Here is a 15,460-nt window from a genome sequence, read left to right on the forward strand (position 1 = left end):
GACACAGTTCCAAAAGCAAACACACTTGGTCAATGCTGAGAGTGGTCCTGTTGCTGAGGTTGGGGTCATCCTGTAATCTCTTACGAACTACCTCCAACGCTTCCGTGACTGGGATGCAAGTGAAGAGAGATATAACATCGTATGAGACCATGGTTTCATCTGCGTCCATAATGACATCTCTCACCTTCTCAACAAAATCCAAGGTGTTCTGGATGTGGTGTTCAGAGCTGCCTATCAGCGGGTTGAGGATCGAAGCCAGAAACTTGGAGATGTTATAGATGACCGAGTTGATCATACAGACAATTGGTCTTAAAGGTGCACCCTGTTTATGTATCTTTGGTGAACCATACAGACTTGGTGTAGAGTTCCCTGGGTATAGCCTGTGGTATGAGGTCCGGTCAATAACATTGTCTTGTTCTAACAGCTTCAGACAGTCTATCACCCTCTTCCTGTAAACACTTCCTGGGTCTTGTTTCAGGGGCTCATAAGTACTTTCATCACTGAGTGACAACATTTTCTCACGATAGTCTTTCTCGTTTAGCAAAACTGTGCACCTACCCTTGTCTGCCGGAAGGATGATAATGTTGTCATTACTAAGTGATGTGAGTGCCTTCCTCTCCTCCATGGTGATGTTGGATGCTGGGGGCTTTGCATTGCTGAGACAGGCCAAAACCTTCGTCCGTAGTTGCTCTGCTTCCACTCCTGCAATATTGTTGTTACAAATTGCTGTTTCTGTGGCTGTGATCAGTTCCACTAGCAGGATTTGTCTCAGCGTGACAGCAAAATTCAACCCTTTAGCAAGGATGTTTTTCTCTGTTTGGGTGAGTTGTCTGTCAGACAATTTCTTCACCCACTTGTCCACATCCTCGGTGTCGCATTCTTCTCTCTTCTGGCTGCTTAGGATACTGTCCGTATTTTGCTGTGGTTTCCGATGTACAACAAGTAAGTCAAACTTCCTTTGTTGTCTGGTCTTAGACTTCTTGTGCTGTGCTAGATGAGCCTTCTCAGTGAAGTCAAACACCCATTCTCATGTAGAAGCATGGTAAGTCTCTGTCGGATCCGCTTTTCTTGAAATTTTTACATGTTGATGGTAAAATTAGTTTGCCTAACCCATTCATTAAGCAGCTGGTACTGTGCCTTCTGGAGGATTTTTGTTGCCCGGAAGCCTTTAACTGAAGAGCTCATTTGCAGACTTTTAGGCTCAATCCTGTTTTGTCTGCATCTGAGGCTGAATCTCAGGTGGTTCCTGTAATCCGCCATCTTACATGCTGTTTGCTCATACTGACGTACAAGAATTAGGCAGTCCTTGCCAAAGTGGGTTAAAACGTCTTGATGCATTCTCAATCATCCAGGTAAGTAAATCTCCAAAAGTGGGAGAAATGACCACTGATCAAAGACCACTGATCAATGGCCATGAGTAAAACAGAGTAACGTATTGTAAGCTGTTAAGTGCCAGGAGGATTGCCAGGATTTATACATCGGGGAAACCAAACAACCTTTGGCGAAGCAGATGGCACAACACAGAAGAGCTACCTCGTCAGGCCAGGACTCTGCAGTCTATTTACACCTACAGGCCAGTGGGCACTCTTTCAATGATGAGGATGTACACATCCTGGAAAGGGAGGAACGCTGCTTTGATTGCGGAGTCAAGGAAGCCATTTACGTGAAAAGGGAAAGACCATCTCTGAATCGAGGAGGGGACCTAAGGGTACATCTTCACCATCTTACAATGCTGTGATTGCAGCCATCCCCCAACTCTCTATGAATGGTAGTCATGGCCATTGATCAGTGATCTTTGATCAGTGGGCCTTGATCAGTGGTTGTTGACCAATGGTCGTGAGAATCTGCATAATTATATAATTACGCAGGTCCTTCCTTCCTGCAGCTGTCAGACTGTACAATCAGAACTGCTCCCAACAAACATAGATGTTACATCTGCGCTGTAACTGCAATAAGTTACACTGTTAAAAAAAACATCCTAAAACAACGGTAATATTCCGGCAGCTGGGGTGCCAAAATACGACCGTGAAATAACAGAAAATAACTCCCCATAAAAATACGGTAATGAAAATACAATTAGTTGCGCTAATTTGAGTGCCGCTAAACATTAAATCAGGAACATTTTAATGTGATTAAACAATGAAATCATCTATAAATAGGAAAAAAAAAACATCTTAAAAAACGGTAATATTCCGGCAGCTGGGGCGCCAAAATACGACCGTAAAATAACGGAAAATAACTGTCCCATAAAAATACAGTTATTTTCAGTAATGAAAATAGAGTTTGTTCCGCTAATTTGACATGGGATTCTGCCTTTTTCAAGTGCTTTTAGAAATTAAATTAGAAAAGAAAGAAAGTGTACTTTATTGATCCCCGTGGGGAAATTCCTCTCTGCATTTAACCCATTCACTCGGTGAAGCAGTGGGCAGCCATTGGGCGCCCGGGGAGCAGTGTGTAAGGACGGTACCTAGCTCAGGGGTACCTCAGGGTAGCTGTTCAGGAGAATCGAACCTTCGACCTTCCGATCATGGGGCCACCACTCTACCTACTGAGCTATACCTGCTCACAAATTAGAAACATTTTTACGTGATCAAACAATGAAATTACCTATAAACAAGGTCACAGAATGTGGAAATATGAATCATAATACGTAAATGTACAGAAATATACAGTTAACAGTTGGTTTAAATAATAATTGATTGCATGCCCTGGGACAGACTGGCAGAGGCGAGGCTGCCATATCGCACCATCGGCCATCACTAGTAGGCGGTAGGTGATGAGTCTTGACCACGGACACAATGACGGAGAGTGTCCGAGCCGGGGCGCAAACCGGCAATCTTCTGATCACAAGGCGAACTGCCAACTCTTGAGCCACGATCGCCCTAACTAGCAATGATAATAATACTTATGTGATGTAACACAAGCTTATAGGGATCATGTTATATACTTTTCCATAGCATTACATTTGAATTCAACAGTTCAATCTTTCAAATAACGGACAGATATTTGTGAAATCATGATACATTTGTGAATGTATTTTAACAATCTAAATATGCATATGTACAGACAGATACATTTAATAATCATGACAATTATGTTGTATTACATTACAGTGATTTAACGTTAATTTACATTCAAAATGTGAAGTCAAAGTCTATTTACGTAACTTTAATGATATTCTACAAGAACAGAACATTACTGTCAAATGCACAGTAAAATACCTTCATATTAGGGTTTTTTCCTATGGTCGCAGCCATACCCGCAACCTTGTTGTTAGTTCACATTCATTGGCCAATACTTAGCGTCATGTTATTTATATTAATTGCAATTCCTTCCTCTACATTTCTTTTTCAAAATATATAATTAGCACAGCGTGTCCATGCAATGTTTTATATTGTGGCATTCAGAGAAATCTTAACAATGAAGCTCACAGAGAGAGATTGAGCTTGTTATTTAAACCCAAGCCGGTAGGGGGCGCTCTTTATTAAAACACTTGCTGGTGCTACAATGTGCCTCAAGGTTCAACAACAGCACAACAGAAGTCACTCATGATACAGCACTCTCTCTACAAAACAACAACTGTCAGTGACGCTGCACCACGGCGTAAACACAAACCCCCCACAGAGGGACAAAAGGACCCCCTGATGATCCTCTAATCGCCTGAGCCAAGGTGTGAAACTGGGCGTGCTACGTCCCCAGCACGGGGACCTTAAGTTCTATAAGATAAAGCCATAAACATGTGTATCCGAGTCTTCTATCAAAAGTTACAGCTATTTATATGAAGTTGTACAAAAACGCTTTCTTTCGCCAAGACAGTGCGTTTCTCACTGTTACATGCATTGGGTCCCAATCAGCCAGAGTTTCGGGTATGTTCATTGTGAAACCTGGCCCCACCTTATCATGCGAATAAGGACCCCAAAGCACTTTACATATCCAGTCATCCACCCATTCACACACACATTCACACACTGGTGATGGCAAGCTACATTGTAGCCACAGCCACCCTGGGGCGCACTGACAGAGGTGAGGCTGCCGGACACTGGCGCCACCGGGCCCTCTGACCACCACCAGTAGGCAACGGGTGAAGTGTCTTGCCCAAGGACACAACGACCGAGACTGTCCAAGCCAGGGCTTGAACCGGCAACCTTCCAATTACAAGGCGAACTCCCAACTCTTAAGAAATGCCAAGTTTTCAACCAAAAGCTCTTTGGAAGTCACCTTGTTGGTACAAAAATACAATTTTAAGCCTGTTAAACTGTGTTATCATTCAGTAAATGCAGTATCAGTATCATTCAGTAAATTCACCTTCATGCATAAATGTAGACCCCCTAAATACAACATTATGGGTTATTCAGAAAAGAACTATGCTTGGAGAAATATTTTCAGAACTCTTTTAGTTCAGACAACTCCTCTCCACCGGGAGGAGGCCCCGGGGCAGACCCAGGACACGCTGGAGAGATTATATCTCTCAGCTGGCCTGGGAACGCCTTGGTGTTCCCCCGGATAAGCTGGAGGAGGTGGCTGGGGAGAGGGAGGTCTGGGCCTCTTTGCTTAGGCTGCTGCCCCCGCAACCCGGACAACTCCTCTGCAGTAGCAGTTGGAATTTTTCTTTTCTGAGGACGCCTTCTTTTACCTGTCACTACTACAGATGGTCTGTTTATGTTTTGATTGAGAGCCTTTTTGGAGGGTGCAGTGGGCTGCTTCAACCTTCTCTGTGATGCTCACAATGACCCATGGCTGCAATGCTGGTTCGTTCAGTCTTTGAGAGTGCAGTACCTGAAACACACACAGTTAATTTAAAGACAAAAATTTTAATGAGGGAAGGCTGACACAAATGTGTTTTATCTACTTTCAAATCCATTTATCATAAATGTAACAAAGTGTTTAGAAAGTTAGCACAAACGTAATTTTTAAAAAATCTTTTTATGTATCCATCTATAGAATGCTGCATGTTATATTCTAAATCTGCCTGTTTTTTTGGGTTGGTATCTGTAACCGGAAGGTCACCGGTTCGATCCCCGGGCTCTCTGTCCTGGTCGTTGTGTCCTTGGACAAGACACTTTACCCTACCGCCTACTGGTGATGGCCGGAGGGGCCGATGGCGCGATATGGCAGCCTCGCTTCTGTCAGTCTGCCCCAGGGCAGCTGTGGCTACAACTGTAGCTGCCTCCACCAGTGTGTGAATGCGAGAGTGAATGAATAGTGGCATTGTAAAGTGCTTTGGGTGCCATGAAAAGCGCTATATAAATCCAATCCATTATTATTATTTTGTTTTTACAATCTACCAGCAAAAAATTAACCTAAAGTATGTAATGCAAGGATGTAATCACTTTCAAGAGGGAGAAAGCATAAAGTTTGACTTTAAGTGACAATTATGAATCACTTAATATGATAAGGAGATTCTGCAGGTCATTAATCAATGTATAAAACTAAAATAAAATGTATTTTTAGTGACACAGGACATAAACATGGAAGCAATATGTATAATTAGGATTATTCATATTAAAAATGAATTCATTAGTGCAATTTCTTTAACCATAGAGAGTAACTAAATGCTTCAGGACAATGTCACATCAATGCACCGAACTCACTATGTTATCCATCTAACGGAGCCTCCACATGTTCTCACTGTAATTTCCCCACATGAATGAATTTATGCTTGCACTAATCTGAATGTTCGGAGAGAAATCAAATGCATTTTACTGGCAGTACTGAAGCTGACTTTGAATGACGGCGAATTCACAATGTGGAGGCTTAAAAATAGCCAAATCTTGTACCCAATCCTTGGTGCATTGGATGGATTGGATTGGCGATAAACAAACAAGAGAGAAAAGCGATCAGCTGATCATTGATCAGTTTCATGATTGAAATAACAACCGGGGGGAGAGAATGAGAGAAGAAGAAACAGCTGTGCAGCATAAAGACACAGAATAACTCCAGCTTTGTGTATTTTTCATTGTAGCTGAAATACCGGACAAACTGTGTTCCTTTTCACCTCAATACGAAACGCATAATATTTTCTCTGAATACGAGACGATTCCGGGACGGTTGGCAACTTTATGAATTAAATAAAGTTCACTATCAGTAACATCATAGCACCCACCCAGCTGTATAGAAACTCCATCATGCTAGCTAGTACGAGTTATTGTAACTTACTGTAAAAAGTCAGCATAACGAAAATAAATTACACCTAAACTTGGTTTATATCTGACCCAGATAGACTGCAGGTCATAACTTCTTACCTGAAGTTCAGTTCACCTGACGCTCGGACCAGCAGCCGCCTCGAGTCTCTCCTCCTCCTGCCTCCCCTGCTGGCCTCCATCACTTGCTAATGTTACTGAATCTGTGGAAGCTCCGCGATAGCCACCACCAAACAACTGAGTTATTTTTACACATCTCCCAGCATCTGGCCAATCCACCAACTTCCAGTGTTTATACCATTACGGAAAAACAGAAAACAAAAAAAGATTGGCCCATAACAACGAAAAATCACATCGGCCCACCGGGCAAATGCCCGGTATGCCCGATGGCCAGTCCAGCTATGATCTGGACGCAGTCTGTCTCTATAACGTCCTTTTCCCGTTGAACTGCTTTTAAGTGTGGTTCGTAGCAATCTTCCTTCCAACACAGGGTGTTTGTTTTGATTCGTGGCCTGCTAAAATGGTGCCGTGCTCCCACAATGCATTGTGGCATGACATCAACTCCAAAGCCCTATTGTCATTTTCACACTTAATATCATTAAGATACATTGATAAGTCACAGTCATCATGTCACACCTGTAAAACATGAATGAAAAGCAGTTGGCTTCATGAAAAAATGGCATTTGATTAGCTGTTAAAAATCTACTCATAAAATCCAACAAACTTCATCCAGTTTAAACACAGATCTCTTTTAGCTTGTTTTAAGAATATTAAATGTTTCCAAAATTAGAACTAACGATGTCATTTTACACTCGTGAAATCCAGACAGCATTTCCTCAGATCACTAATGCTTTGCGAATGTCAGTGTATCAACACTGATGCAAACGCATCAAGCTGATGTGTTAGTATTAGTGCTTTATAGTGGGTTTTTTTTATTTCAAGTGTTTCAGTTACATACAGTAAATGACATGATTTACAGTGAAGCAGAGGGATTGCAAAGTTTTCTACAACATGTATGAAGCAGATATGCTAATGAAAATGATGAAAAAAAATAAATAGAGGAGACTTTTTTGATAATTAACTTCTGTGAAAGATAATTTTTCAGATTATAACATAGTTTATATCTAGTGCCTAAAGAAAAAAAACCCTTCTGGGATGTGATTATAAACAGAGGTGGTGGATGGGAGCTACAAGGCAGTGATGGCCTGGACACCAATGATGATAGTGATGTCATTAAGGTTACATCCAATAACAGAGAAAGTTTCTTCTCTCTGTACAGTCTCTGGTTTCCATACTGCCTGTGCCATGCTTGGATAAAGTTCCACAGTGGTTTACCATGGTGGGGCAGACCGGCAGGTCAGAGTACATCATATCTGCCCCGTTCACCCACAGCCATTTACCACCCAGGAAAGGCAGGCCTGTCCCCCCTACCTAGGGGGTAGAAGCAGCCAGTATCTTTAAGAGCTTTAATTCAAGGTGAGAGTCAGTTTGTCCCAGTGGTCAAATTACTACAATGAAAAAATCCCCTTTCTCATAGAATGCTTAAAAGACTTTCATATCAAAAATCCTTGAAAGAGTAGTTGTCAAACAGCTAACAGATCATCTGCAGAGGAATGGTTTATTTGAAGAGTTTCAGTCAGGTTTCAGAGCTCATCACAGCACAGAAACAGCTTTAGTGAAGGTTACAAATGATCTTCTTATGGCCTCTGACAGTGAACTCATCTCTGTGCTTGTCCTGCTAGACCTTAGTGCAGCATTCGATACTGTTGACCATAATATCCTATTAGAGCGATTAGAACATGCTGTAGGTATTACAGGTACTGCACTGCAGTGGTTTGTATCATATCTATCTAATAGACTCCAATTTGTGCATGTAAATGGAGAGTCCTCTTCACACACTGAGGTTAATTATGGAGTTCCACAGGGTTCAGTGCTAGGACCAATTCTGTTTACATTATACATGCTTCCCTTAGGCAGCATCATTAGAAGACATAGCATACATTTTCACTGCTATGCAGATGACACCCAGCTCTATCTGTCCATGAAGCCAGATAACACACACCAATTAGTTAAACTGCAGGAATGTCTTTGTGATGGCCAAACCCGTGGCCACACTCTAAAGTCGGTAACTTTTGTATTTTCATTCTTCATTTGAACATAGTAATACATTTTAGTTTCCGATAACTTTATTGATTGGTTTGGATACATTTGTTCTATTTGTAAGCGCGCACATTTAGTTTACTTATGTATTCATACTACTTCATTTCTTTGCTTTCTGACTAACCTTTGTCTTTTTATTTCTTACCTGCTATCATCCCTGGGAGTTGCCGGACAAAAGATGGTAGCCAGGGTTTGAAACCATTAAATATGAAGGAAGATAATTGGACCACACCACCACTTCCTGCTGAAGGGGGGAATGTGTGTTTTCTTTACTTTAAAAACAAAGTATTTGTATTTAATTAAATATTTGAGTTTAGGGTTTAATGGTTTTTTTGATTTTCTTCTTTAGTGTTTAGTTTATTAACAAACTAGATTGTACTGCATCCTTTGTGATTTATGATTGTGTTTTGTTTGTTACCCCTCATGTGTCACAATGGTCTGATCAGCCATTATATATATGTCATTTCATGTTTTAGGTCAATTATGTATGTTTGAGCAGTCATTTGGTTTGTTAAGTTTGCAGTCTTTGCCTGAGTTCAGTTTTGTTTCTTTGACCTCTTTTATGAGCTCAACATTTATTAGTCTTGTAAATATAATTTTTGGGGGTTAAATAAATGGAAACTATATTTTTCTAATAATTCCTGGGCTCCTCCTGTTTTTCAACTCGGTCCATCACAGTCTTAAAGACATAAAGACTTGGATGGCCGCTAACTTTTTGCTTCTTAATTCAGATAAAACTGAGATTATTGTACTCGGCCCTGAAAAGCTTAGAAATATGGTATCTAACCAGATTCTTACTCTGGATGGCATTACCTTGGCCTCCAGTAACACACATACCTATAGTTATAGAATATTCACAACATACTTCATACCATGTACATTATAACATTCCATAATAGACCCATTTCTGTAATATATTTACATATCTATATTTATTGTAATATATCTATATCACTAAAGCACTTCTGGATGGATGCAAACTGCATTTCGTTGCCCTGTACCTGTGCATGTGCAATGACAATAAAGTTAAATTCTATTCTATTCTATTCTACTGTGAGGAACCTTGGAGTCATTTTTGACCAGGATATGTCCTTCAATGCACATATTAAACAAATATGTAAGACTGCTTTCTTCCATTTGCGCAACATCTCTAAAATTAGAGATGTTGCGCAGTTTTTCAGCGTCTCAGAGTGACGCTGAAAAACTAGCTCATGCATTTATTACTTCCAGGCTGGACTACTGTAATTCATTATTATCAGGATGTCCAAAAAACTCACTGAAAAGCCTTCAGCTAATCCAAAATGCTGCAGCAAGAGTGCTGACAGGGACTAGAAAGAGAGAGCAGATTTCTCCTGTTTTGGCTTCCCTTCATTGGCTTCCTGTTAAATCCAGAATTGAATTCAAAATCCTGCTCCTCACATACAAGGTCTTAAATAATCAGGTCCCATCATATCTTAATGACCTTGTAGTACCATATCACCCTATTAGAGCACTTCACTCTCACACTGCAGGCCTACTTGTTGTTCCTAGAGTATTTAAAAGTAGAATGGGAGGCAGAGCCTTCAGTTTTCAGGCCCCTCTTCTGTGGAACCAGCTTCCAGTTTGGATTCGGGAGACTGACACTATCTCTACTTTTAAGATTAGGCTTAAAACTTTCCTTTTTGCTAAAGCATATAGTTAGGGCTGGACCAGGTGACCCTGAATCCTCCCTTAGTTATGCTGCAATAGACATAGGCTGCCGGGGGATTCCCATGATGCATTGAGTTTTTCCTTTCCAGCCACCTTTCTCACTCACTATGTGTTAATAGACCTCTCTGCATTGAATCATATCTGTTATTAACCTCTGTCTCTCTTCCACAGCATGTCTTTTATCCTGTCTTCCTTCTCTCACCCCAACCGGTCGCAGCAGATGGCCGTCCCTTCCTGAGCCTGGTTCTGCCGGAGGTTTCTTCCTGTTAAAAGGGAGTTTTTCCTTCCCACTGTCGCCAAAGTGTTTGCTCATAGGGGGTCATATGATTGTTGGGTTTTTCTCTGTATCTATGAAGCGCCTTGAGGCGACTTTTGTTGTAATTTGGCACTATATAAATAAAATTGAATTGAATTGAATTGAAATTGAATTCAATGACAAGATGACAGGGCACACCCAACTGCAAAAAAATTGACAAAAACGACAATTACTATTCCTTTTTAAAGAATAAAGGTTTAAAATTTGTGATTTATATGCACAATCATTCGTGGTTTGAGCTATTGGGCTTTACTTTGAGAAGTGCACCTAGCATGTTTTAGCAGTTATTGATAATTCAGCTAAATAAGCTGAATAAAATAAATAAAACTCCATAAAGTTGTTGGCTGAACTGTTTAAAAATTAGAATATTTAAAAATCTTGGACGAGAACTTCCTTTCCTCAGCTAGCTCTATGAGTCCTATCCTGGCCATTTGTGGCCACTTTGCTTTTTGCTTTTCAACCATTTTTGTTCTGTTAATCGAATGAAACTTCCTAAAGGTGTGTATTTCTTTCAGATTTTTTAATTTTCAACATCAGCTCCTTAATAATGTCAATAATATTCACTATACACTAAATTGTTCCTCTTGGTTCTATCGTGGCCATTTGTGGCCAATTGAAACCCATTATAACCACCTTTTTTGATTCCTTGTTACTGACAGTACTATATCATGCGATTTAGGTAAAATTGCTTTCATTCTAAACTCAACACATGAAAATTGTAGTTTTTAATGTTTTTTACCAAATTACATCATTTACCCATTTTTGGCCAAGCAAGCAATTTCATGTAATATTCTGAGTTTTTTATAGGGGTGTTTGATGGCTTACTGCACTCCAATGGACCAAAAAAAAAAGACACAATTTTGATTCCGGTTTGATCTTAAAGATGTTAGACAAAGGTTTGTGTTTGTGCATGAAAAAAAAAAGTGCCAGTGTGAAATTGCAGCACAACTTTGTATTTGCAAGAGAGAAAAATAAATTATGTTGCCATACGTCCAAGTTCATGTGAATGTCTCTTGATGCAAGCTATTGAGCTTTGAGCTTCCTGGGGAATTTTAACTTTGATGGTCATAATGAAAGCACCTCTAACTTTGTTCTTGTCATTAAAAAAATGCACATCAAAATATCTACTCTCCCAACAAAAAAAAAACCAGAGAAAGAACTCACAGGACACTCTGCAAAGTTCAAAGCTGTAGCTGTAGCATAAACAACAACAAACTGGAACTGTTTGTAATTCTGTCCTGGGGTTTATACAGGTGCAGTCATTTGTAAAGCTATAAATAAACCCAGCAGCTTCAAGATCATTTTTGCTCTGGCAAGATGGCAAGACGGTCATATTCACTGCTTCAAGCACTTGACTATGTGATGCGCTCAGAAAGCGAGTATGACGAGGAATCCGCTGCATCTGAAGAAGAGGCTTCTTCTTCAGTCTCCTCAGAGAATGACAGCATCACTACCAGTGATGAGGATTACCATCCAGAGCCCGATTCCTCTTCAGCAAGTGAGAATGATACAGAGACAGCAGTCGAGGCAGAGTGGCTAATGGCAGAGATGGTAGGAGAAGCGGCAGACGCCGGGGTGCCGGTGGCTGAGTGGATGTCTCCTTCTGGGAATATTGAGTGGTTTCCCACTGCTGAGGAGACCATGCGCTACAATCCAGTACCCACTGGTATCACTCCAGGGCCCACCCTGTATGCAGTTGCCCGCATTAGCACCCTGAGATCTGCATTTGACCTGTTTGTGACAGAAGAGATCATTCAGGTGCTGTGCACCCACACAAACCTGCATGGGAGGCGAAAGCGTGAGGATTGGAGGGATGTGGATGATGCGGAGATGAGAGCGTACATTGGGATTTTGATTCTCGCTGGTGTCTACCGCTCAAGGCATGAAGCATCGCGTGGTTTGTGGGCTGACAAGACCGGACGGGCAATATTCCATGCTACAATGCCCCACTACCGCTATGCCCAGATCAGCGCTAACATCCGCTTTGATGACAAGCTCACCCACCCGGGACGTTTCAGGAACGATAAGCTTGCTGCATTTCGCGTCCTGTGGGAAAAGTGGGTTGCTCGTCTCCCCCTGCTGTTCAATCCAGGAGTTGACGTCTGTGTCGATGAGCAGCTGGTTGGATTCAAAGGTCGATGTGGATTTCGGCAGTATATGCCCAGCAAGCCTGCAAAATATGGCATTAAAATCTGGGTGACCTGTGATGTGGCAACCTCCTATGCCTGGAAGATGGAAATTTACACAGGAAAATCACCTGGAAGTTCCCGGGAAGTTAATCAGGGAATGAGAGTTGTGCTACAACTGACAGAGGGGCTCCAAGGACACACTGTCACTTGTGGCAACTTCTTTACTTCATTCAGCTTGGCAGAGGAGCTGCTCAGAAGAAAACTAGCTCTGGTTGGCACAATCAGGAGAAACAAGCCAGAGCTCCCTCCCCAGCTTGTTCAGCTGCGACAGAGGAAGATTCTTTCATCTCTCTTTGCCTTCACCAAAACAACAATGGCAGTCTCCTACATGCCCAAGCGAGGGAAGAATGTGCTTCGTTTGAGCACAAAGCATAGGGAACCAGAAGTCAGTGATGGGGAAAAGAAGAAGCCATCAGTAATCCTTGATTACAATAGGTGTAAAGGTGGAGTGGATAACCTAGACAAGGTTGTTGGCACCTACAGTTGTCGGAGGAAAACCGGTCGCTGGCCACTGGCTCTGTTCTACAATCTTCTGGACATCTCAGCATACAATGCCTTTGTCCTGTGGAAAGCAGTGAATCCTGAGTGGGAGTCCACCAAGACCCACAAACGAAGGGTGTTCCTGGAGGAGCTGGGCCACATGCTGGTGACTCCAGAAATTGCAAGACGGCCTTGTGCCCCACGCTCAAAAGCAGTCGCTGCTATTGTTGCTGAGATACAGCAGTCAGAATCAGAATCAGAGTATGACCCACAGCCCATCAACAAAATGAGGAAAAGGTGTGAACTGTGTATAAACAGAAGAAGAGCGGCAACCACTTGCTCCAGCTGTGGAAAGAGTGTCTGCAAAGATCACTCTGCTGTGGTTTGCGTGTCCTGACTTCCCTGAGTGCGTGCACACACACACACACACACACACACACACACACACACACACACACACACACACACACACACATATTTTGTACAAACAAGCAATAAAAGGCCGTTTTTGGCATGACTAACGAAGTGGGAGTTTCTTTTATTGGGGTCATTACTCACAGGAATAATACAAAAATATTAATATTAATAATTACAGTGGGGCAAAAAAGTATTTAGTCAGCCACCGATTGTGCAAGTTCCCCCACCTAAAATGATGACAGAGGTCAGTAATTTGCACCAGAGGTACACTTCAACTGTGAGAGACAGAATGTGAAAAAAAAATCCATGAATCCACATGGTAGGATTTGTAAAGAATTTATTCGTAAATCAGGGTGGAAAATAAGTATTTGGTCAATAACAAAAATACAACTAAATACTTTGTAACATAACCTTTGTTGGCAATAACAGAGGTCAAACGTTTACTATAGGTCTTTACCAGGTTTGCACACACAGTAGCTGGTATTTTGGCCCATTCCTCCATGCAGATCGTCTCGAGAGCAGTGATGTTTTGGGGCTGTCGCCGAGCAACACGGACTTTCAACTCCCGCCACAGATTTTCTATGGGGTTGAGGTCTGGAGACTGGCTAGGCCACTCCAGGACTTTCAAATGCTTCTTACGGAGCCACTCCTTTGTTGCCCGGGCGGTGTGTTTTGGATCATTGTCATGTTGGAAGACCCAGCCTCGTTTCATCTTCAAAGTTCTCACTGATGGAAGGAGGTTTTGGCTCAAAATCTCACGAAACATGGCCCCATTCATTCTGTCCTTAACACGGATCAGTCGTCCTGTCCCCTTGGCAGAAAAACAGCCCCATAGCATGATGTTTCCACCCCCATGCTTCACAGTAGGTATGGTGTTCTTGGGATGCAACTCAGTATTCTTCTTCCTCCAAACACGACGAGTTGAGTTTATACCAAAAAGTTCTACTTTGGTTTCATCTGACCACATGACATTCTCCCAATCCTCTGCTGTATCATCCATGTGCTCTCTGGCAAACTTCAGACGGGCCTGGACATGCACTGGCTTCAGCAGCGGAACACGTCTGGCACTGCGGGATTTGATTCCCTGCCGTTGTAGTGTGTTACTGATGGTGACCTTTGTTACTTTGGTCCCAGCTCTCTGCAGGTCATTCACCAGGTCCCCCTGTGTGGTTCTGGGATCTTTGCTCACCGTTCTCATGATCATTTTGACCCCACGGGATGAGGTCTTGCGTGGAGCCCCAGATCGAGGGAGATTATCAGTGGTCTTGTATGTCTTCCATTTTCTGATGATTGCTCCCACAGTTGATTTTTTCACACCAAGCTGCTTGCCTATTGTAGATTCACTCTTCTCAGTCTGGTGCAGGTCTACAATACTTTTCCTGGTGTCCTTCGAAAGCTCTTTAGTCTTGGCCATGGCGGAGTTTGGAGTCTGACTGTTTGAGGCTGTGGACAGGTGTCTTTTATACAGATGATGAGTTCAAACAGATGCCATTCATACAGGTAACGAGTGGGGGACAGAAAAGCTTCTTACAGAAGACGTTACAGGTCTGTGAGAGCCAGAGATTTTCCTTGTTTGAGGTGACCAAATACTTATTTTCCACCCTAATTTACGAATAAATTCTTTACAAATCCTACCATGTGAATTCATGGATTTTTTTTTCACATTCTGTCTCTCACAGTTGAAGTGTACCTCTGGTGCAAATTACTGACCTCTGTCATCATTTTAAGTGGGGGAACTTGCACAATCGGTGGCTGACTAAATACTTTTTTGCCCCACTGTATTATTTTTGTTACTGGCACTGACCTGCAATGATTTAAAAAAAAAAAAAGGTTTTGTCATTCAACTGCTGAAAAAATTTGAACTTTATTGCTATTTCCCCCCAAAAAACATAGTATCACAGCAAAATCTCCAGTGTTAAATTAACACTAGAGAGTGTCTATATGGGTCCACACCTCTGAGTGTTAAATACAACACTGTTGAGTGTTAAATTAACACTTTTGACAGTGTTATATGTTTAAAAGTAACCTAGTCAGTTTTGAAGATTAACAATGGCTAACACTGAGCAGTG

At 41.8% G+C, this 15,460-nt stretch overlaps 1 long non-coding RNA gene across 1 annotated transcript; it reads right to left on the bottom strand.

The window, feature by feature from the left end:
* Positions 1 to 170: 170 nt before the first annotated feature.
* LOC120729283 lies at positions 171 to 15,460 on the bottom strand. Its single transcript, XR_005694879.1, has 3 exons — positions 15,450 to 15,460; positions 10,767 to 10,776; positions 171 to 481 (listed from the first exon to the last, which is right to left on the bottom strand). It is a non-coding gene; the product is annotated as an uncharacterized LOC120729283 (long non-coding RNA).

This window comes from Simochromis diagramma, unplaced genomic scaffold (genome assembly GCF_900408965.1).
Source record: "Simochromis diagramma unplaced genomic scaffold, fSimDia1.1 OVJJ01000299.1, whole genome shotgun sequence".
Taxonomy (NCBI): domain Eukaryota; kingdom Metazoa; phylum Chordata; class Actinopteri; order Cichliformes; family Cichlidae; genus Simochromis; species Simochromis diagramma.